Raw genomic sequence first — 14,261 nt, forward strand, 5'->3', positions numbered from 1 at the left:
TAGAGAAAAATTTTCTAGATTATATGTATGCTACGAGTTGCTCCTAAAGTAGCAATATTTTGAAAGAGGTTCTAAGCTATCATAATTTGATACGCTTAAGGCATGATTATATTTCATTCCTGGGGAATGAGAAACTTATTAATGCAAACGTGCACTTGATTGTGGTGGTATCACAACTCACCTCCGAAAGAGGTTGAATAATTGAAAAAAGTTATTTTAAAATCTACTTTTGAAGTAGTAAACCTGAAATTTATTCCTATAATAGTAAATCTAAAATTTACTAAAGCAAAAACACATATCATGATAAACTTGGAGGTTACTAGCATAAAAGTTCATAAGTTGACATGAACAATTGCTACATTTTAAATATGTGCATATTAAGTATTAAACATATATTGAAGAATTCAAAAATTCTTCATGAACTTTAATGTTGCTTGTTCTCATGATACGTTGGTTGGACCAACTAATTTTGGGATTGGATCTCTCAAAATCTGAAAAGAATAAAAGGTAAATATGGGCCCGTTCACCTATCATGTGATATATTGAAAAGATGCATCAATAAGATGATCACATGTACATTCAATGCCAACCTGTAGTTTGACATTCATAAAGTTGTTTGCTCAACAAAATTGAGTCAAGAACATAATTTTCAGATTGTGCAATCAAGAAAGTTATCTTGATGATGATGGTTTGGAAATGAATGCCTTCGATAAATAGCTAAACCATCGCTAATGAGAACAAAGTTTTATGTGTTGATCTAAAATATGATATGTTGCATAAAATAACACTTGTATGTATTAAACTAATAAATTATGATTATTTCTTCTCCTCAATTGGTTCAAGGTCATGAACCAACTATTTCATCTTATAGTTTTGATGTGCGGTACACGATTAATAAATGTACCATGATGTACAAAGATGGATCCATCAAAGAAAATGGAGGATGTATGTTAGCTTTCCTAACATAAGGGGGAGATTATAGTTCAAGTTAAATGCCGAACGTATCTCATATTTAAGCTGCAAGTGCTCCTATTTTATGTCTCTAAAGGACAAAGTCTATGCATGCGTGAAGCGTGATAGACCAATTGGTTCCAAATGAAATAATACTTGTATAGAATAAGGAGCAAATAATCACAATAAGAAGGTAATATGCGCTTGAAGAGCCTATGACATAACACTTCATGAAACTATGTACCTGAAAATAATGAAGTGATGAGATCTCAAAATGTTATGTCACATTGTGAACCAATACGAAATGATATATCATCAATATCTTTGACACAATATTGGCGTAATATTGTGAAAGATTACGAGGATATGAATTCTACGTTTATTTAAGCATGCTGACGTAGAAACATTTATCAAGTGACATGAAAGGATGTATTTTGGTAAGCGTAAAGCTTATTTGATTTATAGTCCAGACACTTGAAGATGTCACTCATGAAATGTTGAATGTTTTCACTCACAAAACTTACGTGAAAATTTTTAAGGATTCAAACTTCTTGAAGTATATAAAAGTTTCTGGGAAACTTATTTATAGTCTTTCTATTGTATAAGTTTATTGCTTGAACATCATTGGAACTCTTGAAGAGTTTTCAAAGCAATAGATTATTTGCTGAAATTCGAAATATATCGAATTGGATTGATTATGAAGTACCATATCTTAGTGCAATTGATGCACTCATGTACCTTGAAAATACTACAAGGCCTATAGCCCTTTCAGTTAATTTGTTAGCAAGGTATATTTCTGCTCCTACTACGAGACATCAAAATTGGATAAAACACATGAGCTTGTATTATTCTAAAGATTGCAGTCCCGATCTTATTGGTCATGCTGATGTTGGGTACTTATCTGGCCCGTATAAAGCTCGGTCTCAAATATGCTATGTGTTCATATGTGGTGGTACTGCCATATCTTGGAGATATACAAATCAGTCTATCGTAGCCACTTCATCGAATCATGCTGAGATAATAGCTATTCATGAAGCAAGCCGAGAATGTGTATGATTGAGGTCCATGATACATCTTATTCAATAAAAATGTGGTGTGAAATATGACAATCTACCCACAATTTTATACAGAGATAATTCAGCATACATAGCACATCTTAAGAGAGGATTCATAAATGGAGATAGAACGAAGCACATTTTACCAAATCCTTTCTACATACATGAGCGACAAAAAAATGATGATATTAACATGCAACAGATTCGTTTAACTGACAATGTGACTGATTTATTCACCAAATCTTCTCCAATTGCAACTTTCCAGAAGACGCTGCATAAGATCGAGATGCAAAGGTCAAGGATGTTCTCATTAGGGGGAGTTAATACGTGCTGTACTCTTTTTTCCTTACGAGGTTTTGTCCCACTGGGTTTCCTTGTAAGGTTTTTAATGAGGCAGCTGAAAAACGTATTATTAGTGATGCGTATTCTTTTTTCTTCACTAGATTTTTTTCCTACTGAATTTTTTCTAGTAAGGTTTTAACGAGGCACATTATCTACCAATTAGACATTCAAGGGGGAGTGTTATAAAAGTGTTATAAATGTATTTACATTATAGTGAATGTCTACAAGATCTATCAAGATCTACTTTGATATCTATTAGGATTTGAAGCATTTGTCTTTTACTCAGACTAGGAGTAAACTTTCCCTATAAAAAGAGGGATTTTGTTTATTGTATTGACAATGATATAATCACTCATTCCTCAAGAGAAGAAATAAGAATAACTCTCTTCTCTCTCTCTTCTTCTTTATTATTTCTTGCTTTATAATATGATTAAGTTAATTGGGATGTAAAATGTAATTTTTAAAGACTTTTAAAATTTTTAAAAGTACTCCAACTCCAAATTTCAAATTTTAAAATTCCCCCCTTTTCTTATCTTTCAATCTTCTTTTTCTTTCTATCTCCAAATTGCTTTTTTCCATCTTCTTCATCTTGTTATTTTTTTCTCTCTCTAGATTTTCCTCTTCTTCGATCTTCTCTTCTTCTTTTTCTTTCTCTTTTCATTTCATTCTTCTTTCTTTTCTAATTTTCATGGATTATTTTTAAAAAAAAATGAAAAGTTTGAAAAGAAAATTTTTGATTTCTTTTAAAAAATAAATGAAGAAATAATTCAACAAATTTAGCAACTACGAGAGTTGCTTCAGTAACTACGATAATTGCTGCAATAACTACTATTAGTTGTTATCTTACAACAATTATCGAAGTTGTTGCAGCAACTATTGAAATTGCTGCAGCAACTATTAAAATTGCTGCAGCAACTTCGATAGTTGCTGCAACAATTTCAATACTTCCTTAATTTCTAAAAAAATCTAATTGGAAGAGGAGTCCACAAAAAATTGATATTTATGGTAAAAATGAAGGTGTTGGTGTTGGTGGTGATATCGAATGAGAAGTTAACATTTGTTGTGGTGTTGATAGCGACGGTGGTAGAGGAGAAATAAGAAAAATAGGCGATAGTTATATAGAGGGAGGAAATAATGGTGAATCTAGAAGAGGTGGCAATGGTAGTGATAGTGTAGTGGAGGAAGAGGAGGTGGCGGCGACGACAACAAAAAGGGTGTAGAGAAGGAGTGGTGGTGATGGTGTAGGGATCTTTGTATAAATATGGTGTAGAGATCTTTGTGTAAATAATAAAACTTAAGGTTCTAAAATTAGTGTCATTAATACTAATCTTAAAATTGTCACCTTTACTCAATATTTAAAACTTGTGTCACTTTTTTTTAGTGTTGAAATATTTTTGTCACTCTTAATTAATTTTCCCAACTAACAAACGCTCATGGGGTTAAATTTAAAATTTTAAATACTTTTGGCTAAAGTTTCGAATTAGTGTCTTAAACAATCAAACATCAATAGTGTAAAACTTTATACCGTCATAATTATAGAATTTGGTTTTCAGACAATGCCCTTCATAATTATGTAATTTTAAAACCTACTTAGGTCAATATTTTTCTCCAAATTCAGGAGTCAAAGAGTTTTAGGAAATGTTCTTGATGGAAAAAATGTGAATGAGGGATCCCACTGAATTGAATTGGGTCCATGAATCTAAGAAATGGTGAGAATTATAGATCTCTCTCAATTCGAAAATCCAAGAGTTGAATTGTCCTCTCATTGATTCCTCCTAAATTGCATTGCGTTGATTCCTCCTAAATTGCATTGATTTATCTTAAAGATTTCAAATAAATAAATAAATAAATTCAATGTGGTTTTTTCCAAAAAATAGTCCATTAATATCAAAATATATATATTTTCTACTATCTTATAAGAGACAGTTGAGCAGCTGAAGCAGGTAGGAGGTCGACATGTCTGCTTCAACTGTAGTTTTACTATATCACCCTTAATTAATTATTATAAGTTATTTATGTATTAAAAATTAATAATATTTAATAAAAATATTAAAATAGACATTTATGACATGTCTGCTTTAACTGCTTTAATCATAATTTTACTATATCATCCCTAATTAATTATTATATCCCTAATTAAATATTATAAGTCATTTACATATTAAAAAAAATATTCAATTAGAAAAAAAGTAAAATAGACATTTATGACTATTTTAGCTGCTTCAATCGTAATTTTACCGTACCACTGTTAATTAATTATTATACAAGTATTTTTATAGTAATATTTTTATGGCTCTTCTAATTAGTTATTACAAGTCACTTAAAACATGTATACTTTATTTCTTTCATCGTGATTTTACTATATCACCCCTAATTAATTATTATTATCATCTAAGCATTAAAAAATTGATAGTATTTCATAGAAAGATAAAAGAGACAAAAAATGATATGTCAACATAAAAATTTGATAGACTATCAAAATTATATTAGTGCACATAAATTGGGATGAGATAGAGCAAAACATAAGATAACTTATACTATTTGAAAATGAAATAAAAAGTATTATAAATCATAATAATTAAGAACTTAATATAAAAGTATATATGTAAAAAAAATTGATTGATTCTCGAAATTTTATCTGTGCCACATAAATTGAGACAGGGAGAATATTCATAAAATATTAAAAAATAATGTAAAAGATATTGTAAATCACATAATTAACAACTTAAGAAATTTAAAAAATATAAAATATTTGACTGACTCTCTAAATTATACCAGCATAATTTAAATTGAAACAGAAGAAAATATATTATAAATGATAATAATTAAAAAAGTAAATTATTTTAATAATTTAAATTAAGATAAAAAGATAACATATATTGGACCCGTGCTAGCACGGGCCATCAATATATATATATATATATATAATCCAAGGACTTACTTAAATTTTATCGTTTCAATTAATTATTTTTATGTCATGATCTTATCCTCTAAAGTCAATTTTTTTTTGTAATTTACTTTTTAAAAGTTCTTTTACGTTGTCATTTTGAAGGTCTTTTTTTTTATTTTAGTCCTTTATTTTCTAAATTTGATAGACATTCATTGAGATAATTTAATTTTTAGGCATCATGTTTAATATTTTATGCATAAAAATTTTATAGTCCTCAGATACATGAGAAAATTGAAGGAAAGGTGTCATTTAAGTCTTGAATGAAGGATTGGTGACATTGACCAAATTAAAGGGTCAAACATAATTAGAAAACCTTGATTAATATTTTCAAAACTTTCCAATCTTTTCAAAAATAAAAATCAACCCACACCCCTCTCCTTTCTAAATCAATCGTCTCTCGAGAGAGATAGTCTCTCTCAACTCTCTCCAACCCAACAGTTCTACAAAATTTCTCCCTTCGATTCTCGGTGACTTCAAGCTTCGACAATAAATTGCTAGGCGAGTTCCTTTTCGACTTTCAACCGTCAATCGATATGACACGCAGTTTTCTCCAGAGATAACAACTTCGAGTTCTTCGTCGTTTTATTTCTTCTTTTCAGGTAAAAATTATGTCTTTTTAGTTATGAAGAAACAGAGGAACTTGAACCAACTTCTCTTCTAGTATTGGTTAACAATTTTAATATTTCTTGCTTAAATTTGAAATGTGGATTGAATAAAACCCTAATTTTTGTCATTTCATCTCTACTTTTTCTGGTGTGAAATATAATTTTTTGTTGTTACTGTAGTTATTATTGTCGGGCTATTGATTCAATTTTTGTTGGTGATTTTTGGTCACCGTTGATGTTCTTAGTGTGTGTGTGTTGTGTTGGTGTTGCTGGGTTGATTTATCATTTTTCTTAGTAAAAATAGTGTTACAACAAATGAACCATTTGATGCAACAGATGAACCATCTGATGCAACATATGAACCATCTAATGCAACAAATGAAACAGATAGAATTTTGATACAACACATGAAAATCTAATGCTATAATGAAAATATAATGCAACAGATGAATAATCTAACAGATCATTCATCTGTTGTGACAGACGACTCTTCTGTTTGGAAGAAATCTAAATAATATTGATCCAACAGAGAACTCATTTGGCAACAGATGAGTGATTTAGTGCAACAAATAAGTGATTTATTTTTATTGTTTCCAACGGATTACTCATCCCTTGCAACAGGTTGGTTATAGATTGCAACAGATATCCTACTTGGTGTAATAGATGTTTGTTTTTTTTTTTTAATTATTTCTTATGAATTACTCATCTACTGTAATAGGTTGTCTATAAACTGCAACAGATAACCTACCTAGTGCAATAAATGAGTGATTTATTTTTATTATTTCCAACAGATTACTCATCCGCTGCAACAGGTTAATTATAGGCTGCAATAGACAATCTACCTAGTGTAACAAATTAGTTATTTATTTTTATTATTTCCAATGAATTACTAATCCGTTGCAACAAGTTGGTTATATGTTGCAATAAATAACCTACATCGTGCAACAGATAAGTGATCTGTTTTTATTGTCTTCAATGGATTACTCATCCGCTGCAACAGGTTGGCTATATGCTACAACAGATAACCTACTTGGTTCAACAGATTGGTGATCTATTTTTATTATTTCTAATAGATTACTCATCCGCTGCAATAGGTTGGTTATATATTGCAACAGATAACCTACCTGGTGCAACAGATGTATGGCCTGATTTTATTGTTTCTAACAGATTAATCATTCACTACAACAGATTGGTCATATACTGTAACAGATATCCTACCTGATGCAACAGATATGTGGTCTGTAGGAACTATTATTTTACTGTTGTACATATTTGATTTACTGTTATCCCTTTTCAATGATGCATTAATCAATTATAATCTATTTTATGTTCTTGTTAATTTTAGATATATGGCTCCCAAAAGAAAAGAAACTGAATCAAGTCCAAGTAAAGGAACAAGTGAAGTAGCTAGGCTACATCCACCACTCTATAAGCTTGCTTTTCAAGTATTATCTCAATCAGAAGTAGAAGATGATGAACATGGAGAGGAGAAATATTTCAAAAGAAAAGATTCAAATGTTAATAGCCCTTCCACCAAAGAGTTGGTCAAAACCTTCAGCATTGATCGTTATCCTATGAGAATGTAGTGCGATCGTGCCACAGATTTAACGGGTGATTTCGTGGTTAAGTTATCTATGGGAAAATCTTTTGATGCCTTTAAAAAAATACTTCAAGAGTAAAAATTGGATGCTTATTTCATGGATAGCTGCTTTGGGCAATATCTTGATTTACCATAGGACAACAATGCTCGTTTCCAAATGAAAATGGTAAATAATCCTCTCAAGCGTAGGTTTATGTATGAAAACAAATATAAGATGGATGGGGTGTGGATAAATTACTATGGCATGTCTATTTATTTTGGTTGGAAGGAGTTTGCCATAGTTACTAGATTAAAATGTTATCCTCTTCTCCTTTTCAAGTTATACCTATTCTAACCCAAAAAAGTACCCCGCACACCCAAAAAAGGCAAAGACAAGTCGAGTGATCGTGATGACCTGGTGTCCCTTGTTAGTCTAAGCTTCAAAAACATAAATTTGATATAAGTGTTGAAAGGTAAAGGACTTTCAAAGAAGCACTAGCAATCATTGTGCTTGATTTGGTTTGTACATAATGTTCTTTGGCGAGAGTCGTTAACAACAACATACCACTTGATTTGATAAAACTCTCTGAGGATCTTGAGGCATTTAAAAGCTATTCTTGGGGTTATGAAAGCTACAAAATTACCGTCAAATATTTATTGACTCCGTTAACGCCAAAGATAGTCAACTTATATGACTTTCCATGGGCTTTCATGGTAAATATTTCTTTTATCGTGACATGATTTATTTTTTTTATTCAATAATGCTTTTGATTTTTTGGCGTTATTTTATAGGTTTGGGCATTTGAAGTCATTCCTTATTTAAGACAAAAAGTGAACTACCAGGAAGAAGTTTTCTGTCCAAGAATCCTGAGATGGTTGTCGGCCAAAACTGATAAAAATATAAAATTTCTTGATCTCTTCAATGCCCCGAAGAAAGCAGTAAGTCTAATTCTAATTAAATTTTTTTTTTAATTAATGATTTTTTAAAATGATTTCATCATCATTCTAATAAATGTACTAATTTATTTTAGATTATCCATATGAGGCTTGTTCCGACCAATCGAGAGTTGAAGATGGTAGTTTTTCTTACTTTGGGGTCAGTGAACTTTATCAGACGCTAAGGTCATTGATAGAATAAAGGAGGAATTGTTTGGAGCAACAACCATCAAAGTAAAAACAATTTTGGAGGGTGGTCTTGTTGTTGATGATGATGGTAGTGGTAGTGGTAGTGGTGCTCCTCTTACAGTTTTTAAAACAACAAACCATTATGATTATGATCATACTGGTTATACAAATTTTGCCACTTCTAGCGAATGTTCTACATGCAAATGTCAAGACTACAAGGTGAAACATAATGGAGTGATTAATGCCATTAATGCATTAACTACTTCTGTAAAGGAAATAATATCTAAGAGGGGTGTCATTCCATCAAAGAGGATTTCATATTCATACACTCCACTAGAGATCAAGGTGGCTAAGAGGAGAAGAAAATAAATTTCCAAGGAATCATCAAGCATTGAAAAAAGCTAAATTTCAACTCTTCTGTCTTTTTTGCACCTTTGATCAATGTACAAGGGCCATAGGAGAGCAGCATGAGCTGAAGAAAGTGAATGTATATCATCTGTTCTAACAAACAAACAGACATGTCTATTTCAACAGATTATATATCTGCTAAAAATTATCAAACAGATATATATATATTTATTGCAACTATCGTATAACTTATTGCATCAGATGCATTATCTGTTGTAATTTATGTTTGTTTGCTTCAGCAAAATAAACAGGTCTTAGTATTATTTGTACTAACAGATGAGTCATATATTGCAATAGATGGGTCATCTGTTCAAAATTATCGTACAACTCTATTTTACCTGTTCGAGTTTGTCCCAATAGATGATCCATCTAATGTAATAGATAAATAATCTGTTGTATATCTGTGATTAGCATTGATAATTTTGGCTTTCTAAGTGGATGTCACAGTAGAAGCTACTACTGAACAACATAATATCACAATTGATAATCCATCAACTGCTTTCAAAGAAGAAGAAAAAATGGATCCTGTCAGTTCGGGAGAACGGAAGAATTACCTGTTTAAAAGGTTCAACATCTTGGACGAGACTCCAAAAAACTAACAAAGTTGACCAACGACTATTCAAAATGGATTGTTGATGGACTGTCAAAGAATCACGTTGGTAGGTACATAAATCAACTTTTAAAGATATTGATCTATACAATTCTTGTTGTAAAAACATGACATTAACACATATAAATTATATATAAAATAAAATAATGAACACTACAAAGTGAACGAATCGAGTCTTGCTTTTGATATATTTGACTTTATTGTTGCACATCCTGAAACGAAGGATTGATTTTATTTGATGTCACATCCCCAAACTTGTTAGAATAATGAGGTTTAAATATCATACATATTACTATTAATTAATACTTTATTTAATTTCATCTGTGTATTAGTTTTATTGTCACATAATCTGAAATATTTGATAATATGTACAACACATCAATGTCATTTTTTACTACCTCCAAAAGTAGGCCAAAATACAAACACAAGAATAATTCAAATATACAACAAATAATTGTTTGTACAAAGTTTACATTAATAAGGCCTACGATAAGTTTTGTCAACAACAACCAAAAGTTTCCTGAATTGAGGAATGCTTAATCAATATCATCAAAGGTTTTAACGTTCCAGCTGGCTTACCTTGGCATTTGATCAACAAAGTATACATCCCAATTAATTGCGGTGACGAATTCCATTGGGTGTCGGCCGCCGTCGTTCTAAAAAAGAGGCGCATCCAAGTTTATGACTCGATATCGGGATGGATACATTCTGTACCATTGTCGGAGATATAAAACCTGGCCAAAATATTGCCTACTTACCTTGATATGAGTGTCTTTTTAGACTAAAAAGTTTGTACTATTGGTCGACGATTGAAGCATATCGGGATGAAATGGGTAATCCATTTGACATAGAATGAAGGAATTTCTCAGCAACCCATTGGTAGCCTGTAAGTATCATGATTTAGTCTTATTTCATAAATTTCACAATGCTTACATGAACTGCAAGATATGGATTATCTGTTTTTTAAAATACAGGATTTGCGGTCTTTTTGTTGACGCTTACGCTGAGTATTTGACTGATGGATTACAAGTAACAAATGATGGACTTGATGCCGGATTACTCCGCAAAAGATATGTTGCTCTTTTATGGAAATACAGAGAAGATAAGCTCAAAAACCGTACGCAAGAGACGTTAAAGATCCACGATGACCAAAGCCAAATTCCATAGCACCGGATGAAGAACAACTTGTCCATATTGAGTAGATATTTATAGCTTGAGTCTGTCAAAGTAATAACCTCTCCTTGGTAATTATTGGCACCAAAGGTTAAATTGTTAATTTATTTGTAGAGTAGATCATTTGTACCCATAATGATTTTTTTATATTTCACTTATTTATTGAGTTATGTCATGTAATTTCTGAAGGCTTCAATTTATTTAATATTGTCTATGAATGTAATTTAATTCTTAGTTTTGAACTTATAAATTAAAATAGAATACTAGATTCAAATATCGCAATAGATGATACATATGTTGCAACAGACGACATATCTATTGAAAATTATCAAACAGATTCAGACATATATTGCAACATGTAGGTCATCTGTTAGAAATTATCAAATAAGTATGCCTACTTTTTTGATTTGTTCTAATAGATTACCTATCAGTTACAACAGATAGACTATCTATTGCAACAAAATGTATACCTGTTGCGACAGAGACTGAGAGACATCTAAATAATGCAATAGATAACCAACCTATTGCAATAGATAATCAATCTGTCATAATAGATATACTATCTATTACAACAGATAGACAATCTGTTGCATTATAAAACAATCAATTTTCATCAAACATAAAAAATTGTTATGGTGTTTGTCTTTGTACATCTTCTTCTTTATACATAGGATCTAAGCATTTAGTTAGATCCCCATAAACCCAGATATAATGCCCCAAATTTTGAACTCTGGATGCTATACAGTGCTTATGATCTGGAAGGACCACAAGCTAACCCTTTTCTGGTACCTATAACTGAGTATTGCATAATATACTGTAAAAATACAAAAAATAACTGGCTAAAACTTACCATAAGTTTCAAAACTAAAATACAACTGAATAAAGTATCAAAAATACTAAGGCAACTGTCTGAACATCTAGTTTGAAAGCCTCTAAACTGTTTGAATAAGGAGTTGATGGGACAATCCCCAACTAACTCCGTCTACTAAAATACTAAATCTAGAAATATAATGAAATAATAGAATATCCTTGAATGATGAGGTCTCACTCTAAGACTATTAGTGCTGGCTGAATCTGAATTGCTAAGGGTGCTTTGGATCTCGTGCTTCTAAACCTATGGTATAAAATATCATAGCCCAGAAAAGTATGCGTTAGTACGTAAGAATATACTGGTATGCTAGATGAGGTAAGGATAAATGCAAAGGCTCATATGCATGAACTATAGCTTACTGAATAACATGAGTAAACTGAATATGGAATACATGCATGAATGCATACACTATAGCTGAAATCGTAGTAATACTGAATATTGAGTTCTACTAACTAGATTACTGATAACTAGGTTTACTGATGTCTGACACTTGATTAACTGAATTTGAGATCAAGCCTATCCAGCAGGTGATCTTTGGATCTACTAATCCTAATAATGATTGACTGAAAATGAGATCAAGCCTATCTAATGAGTGATCTCTGAATCTCTGGAACTATCTAAGTTCTTTACTGAGCTGATTGACTGTATCTGATAGTCCTAATTTCTGTATAACTGAACTGAGTTCTATTACTGAGACAGAATCTGAAACTGAGACTGTGTGAGGTAGTCATCTAATTAACATGCCCCAAATTTAAACTAGTGGGGTCCAACCTGTAACCCCAACTAGAAGAGTGTCAGTACTGTTCCATGAGTAAAGACACTTCTATGGTCAAGCCCTTCTAACGGGTGACCCTAAATAGAAAGTCAAGCCTAATCTAACGGGTGACTTCTGGGAGGTATTCAAGCCTTAATCTAATAGGTGACTCCTCATCCTGTGCTAGCTACACAATTCTGGAATATAGGGACTGCTACTAACGACTCTGCCTGACTAACGGGAAAGACGTCATCCTTGCCATCGCTCAGTGCTGAATTCTACTCCCAACTGAAGACACTAAACTGATTCTTAGACTGTACTAGACTGATCTAAATCTGTTACTAATCATATTACTTGGCTGATCTAAGTAAGTTCACTGGATTCCGTTGACTGAAGAAATACTACTAAATTTTGTTAATTGGCTGAATGCTACTACGTTCTGAATTGATTACTTGAATACTATTAAGGTCTAAACCGTAAACTAAACTGGAATAGAATGATACTGAGATTACTGAATCTTTCTAAGTCATGTGACTGACTGAGTTCTACTGATCGAGGCTTGATTAAGAGTATCTTGAAAACTGACACAGGCTCTAGATAATCAGCTAAATTGTCAGGTATTAAATACCCCAGGACTCGATAACATAAAATTAAAGCATAACAATTCTTGAACAACATGAAAATCGTCTATCATTCATAATACAATCAATGAAGCATCTCTTCACGTATTTGAAAGCCATAAACTTGTAGATGTATAGGCATGTATACTAATGTCTCATAATTCATTCACCAAAGCCTTTCAACAAATACTTAGCATACATTAACTTGTATACAAATGGGGATTTCATATTAACATGCTATAATGGTGCTACTTCATTCGCACAGGCATTTAATCAAATATATGTGGAGCATGCTTTGGTTATATACCAAATAATACATGTAAATAACATGGCTACATCAATCAACATGTAATTTGAAAGGTTTATCATGAATATCTTGAAAATCATCACATACTAGGATCAAAACTTTTAACATGTAATCTAAAACATGAAGTGTAACCCAACAATAACATAGACATAAACTTTAATTCAATCATAATCATGGAAATCATAAATACACAATCTTTATAATTCAAAAAGAATTCTTGAGCTTCATGGGTGGAAGGAACCCATGAATCAGCATCTAACATACCTCAAAAGCTTGAATATTTAAGGAGGTTAAATTTTCTTGAAGGTTCTTGAATGGTGATGTTTTGATTCTTGAGTTTTCTTGAAGAAGGGTTTGAATCTTATTATTGTGTTTTGATCTTTAAAGAAACCCACATTTTGATGTTATGGATGAATGAGGATTTATGTTCTTTGATTCTATGTAAGTAGGGGTTAAAAAGGGTGAAAAAAGATCTAAAATGTCATTTCAGCGCTGTTTCAGACAAATTTAATGGTCTGGGTGACAGACGATCACTCTGGTGACGGACCATCACTCTGGTGACTGACCATCACTCCAACCGTTAGTTTTGGGCAAGAAAATAGCCTTAATGCCTCATTTTCAATGGCCAGAGTGACAGTCCATCGCTGACTTGATGGTTCGTCAGCTTGCCCGTCGCTTCAGGGTAGTTCGAATAGCTCTTAGTAAATCGGCTATAACTTTTTACTCCGATACGGTATTTTGGAGAAATTGGTATCATTGGAAATATAATTCAATTATATATCTGTTGATGGGTCATTAACTCAATTTTTTTTTGTACAACAGGAGATATGATTGTTTGAAATTGACTATCATAATATCCTTCTCAAGAATTCAATTGGTAAAGGATGTTTTGATTCGTCTAATAGCTAGGA

The sequence above is a fragment of the Capsicum annuum genome, chromosome 4, assembly GCF_002878395.1.
Source record: "Capsicum annuum cultivar UCD-10X-F1 chromosome 4, UCD10Xv1.1, whole genome shotgun sequence".
NCBI classification, from domain to species: domain Eukaryota; kingdom Viridiplantae; phylum Streptophyta; class Magnoliopsida; order Solanales; family Solanaceae; genus Capsicum; species Capsicum annuum.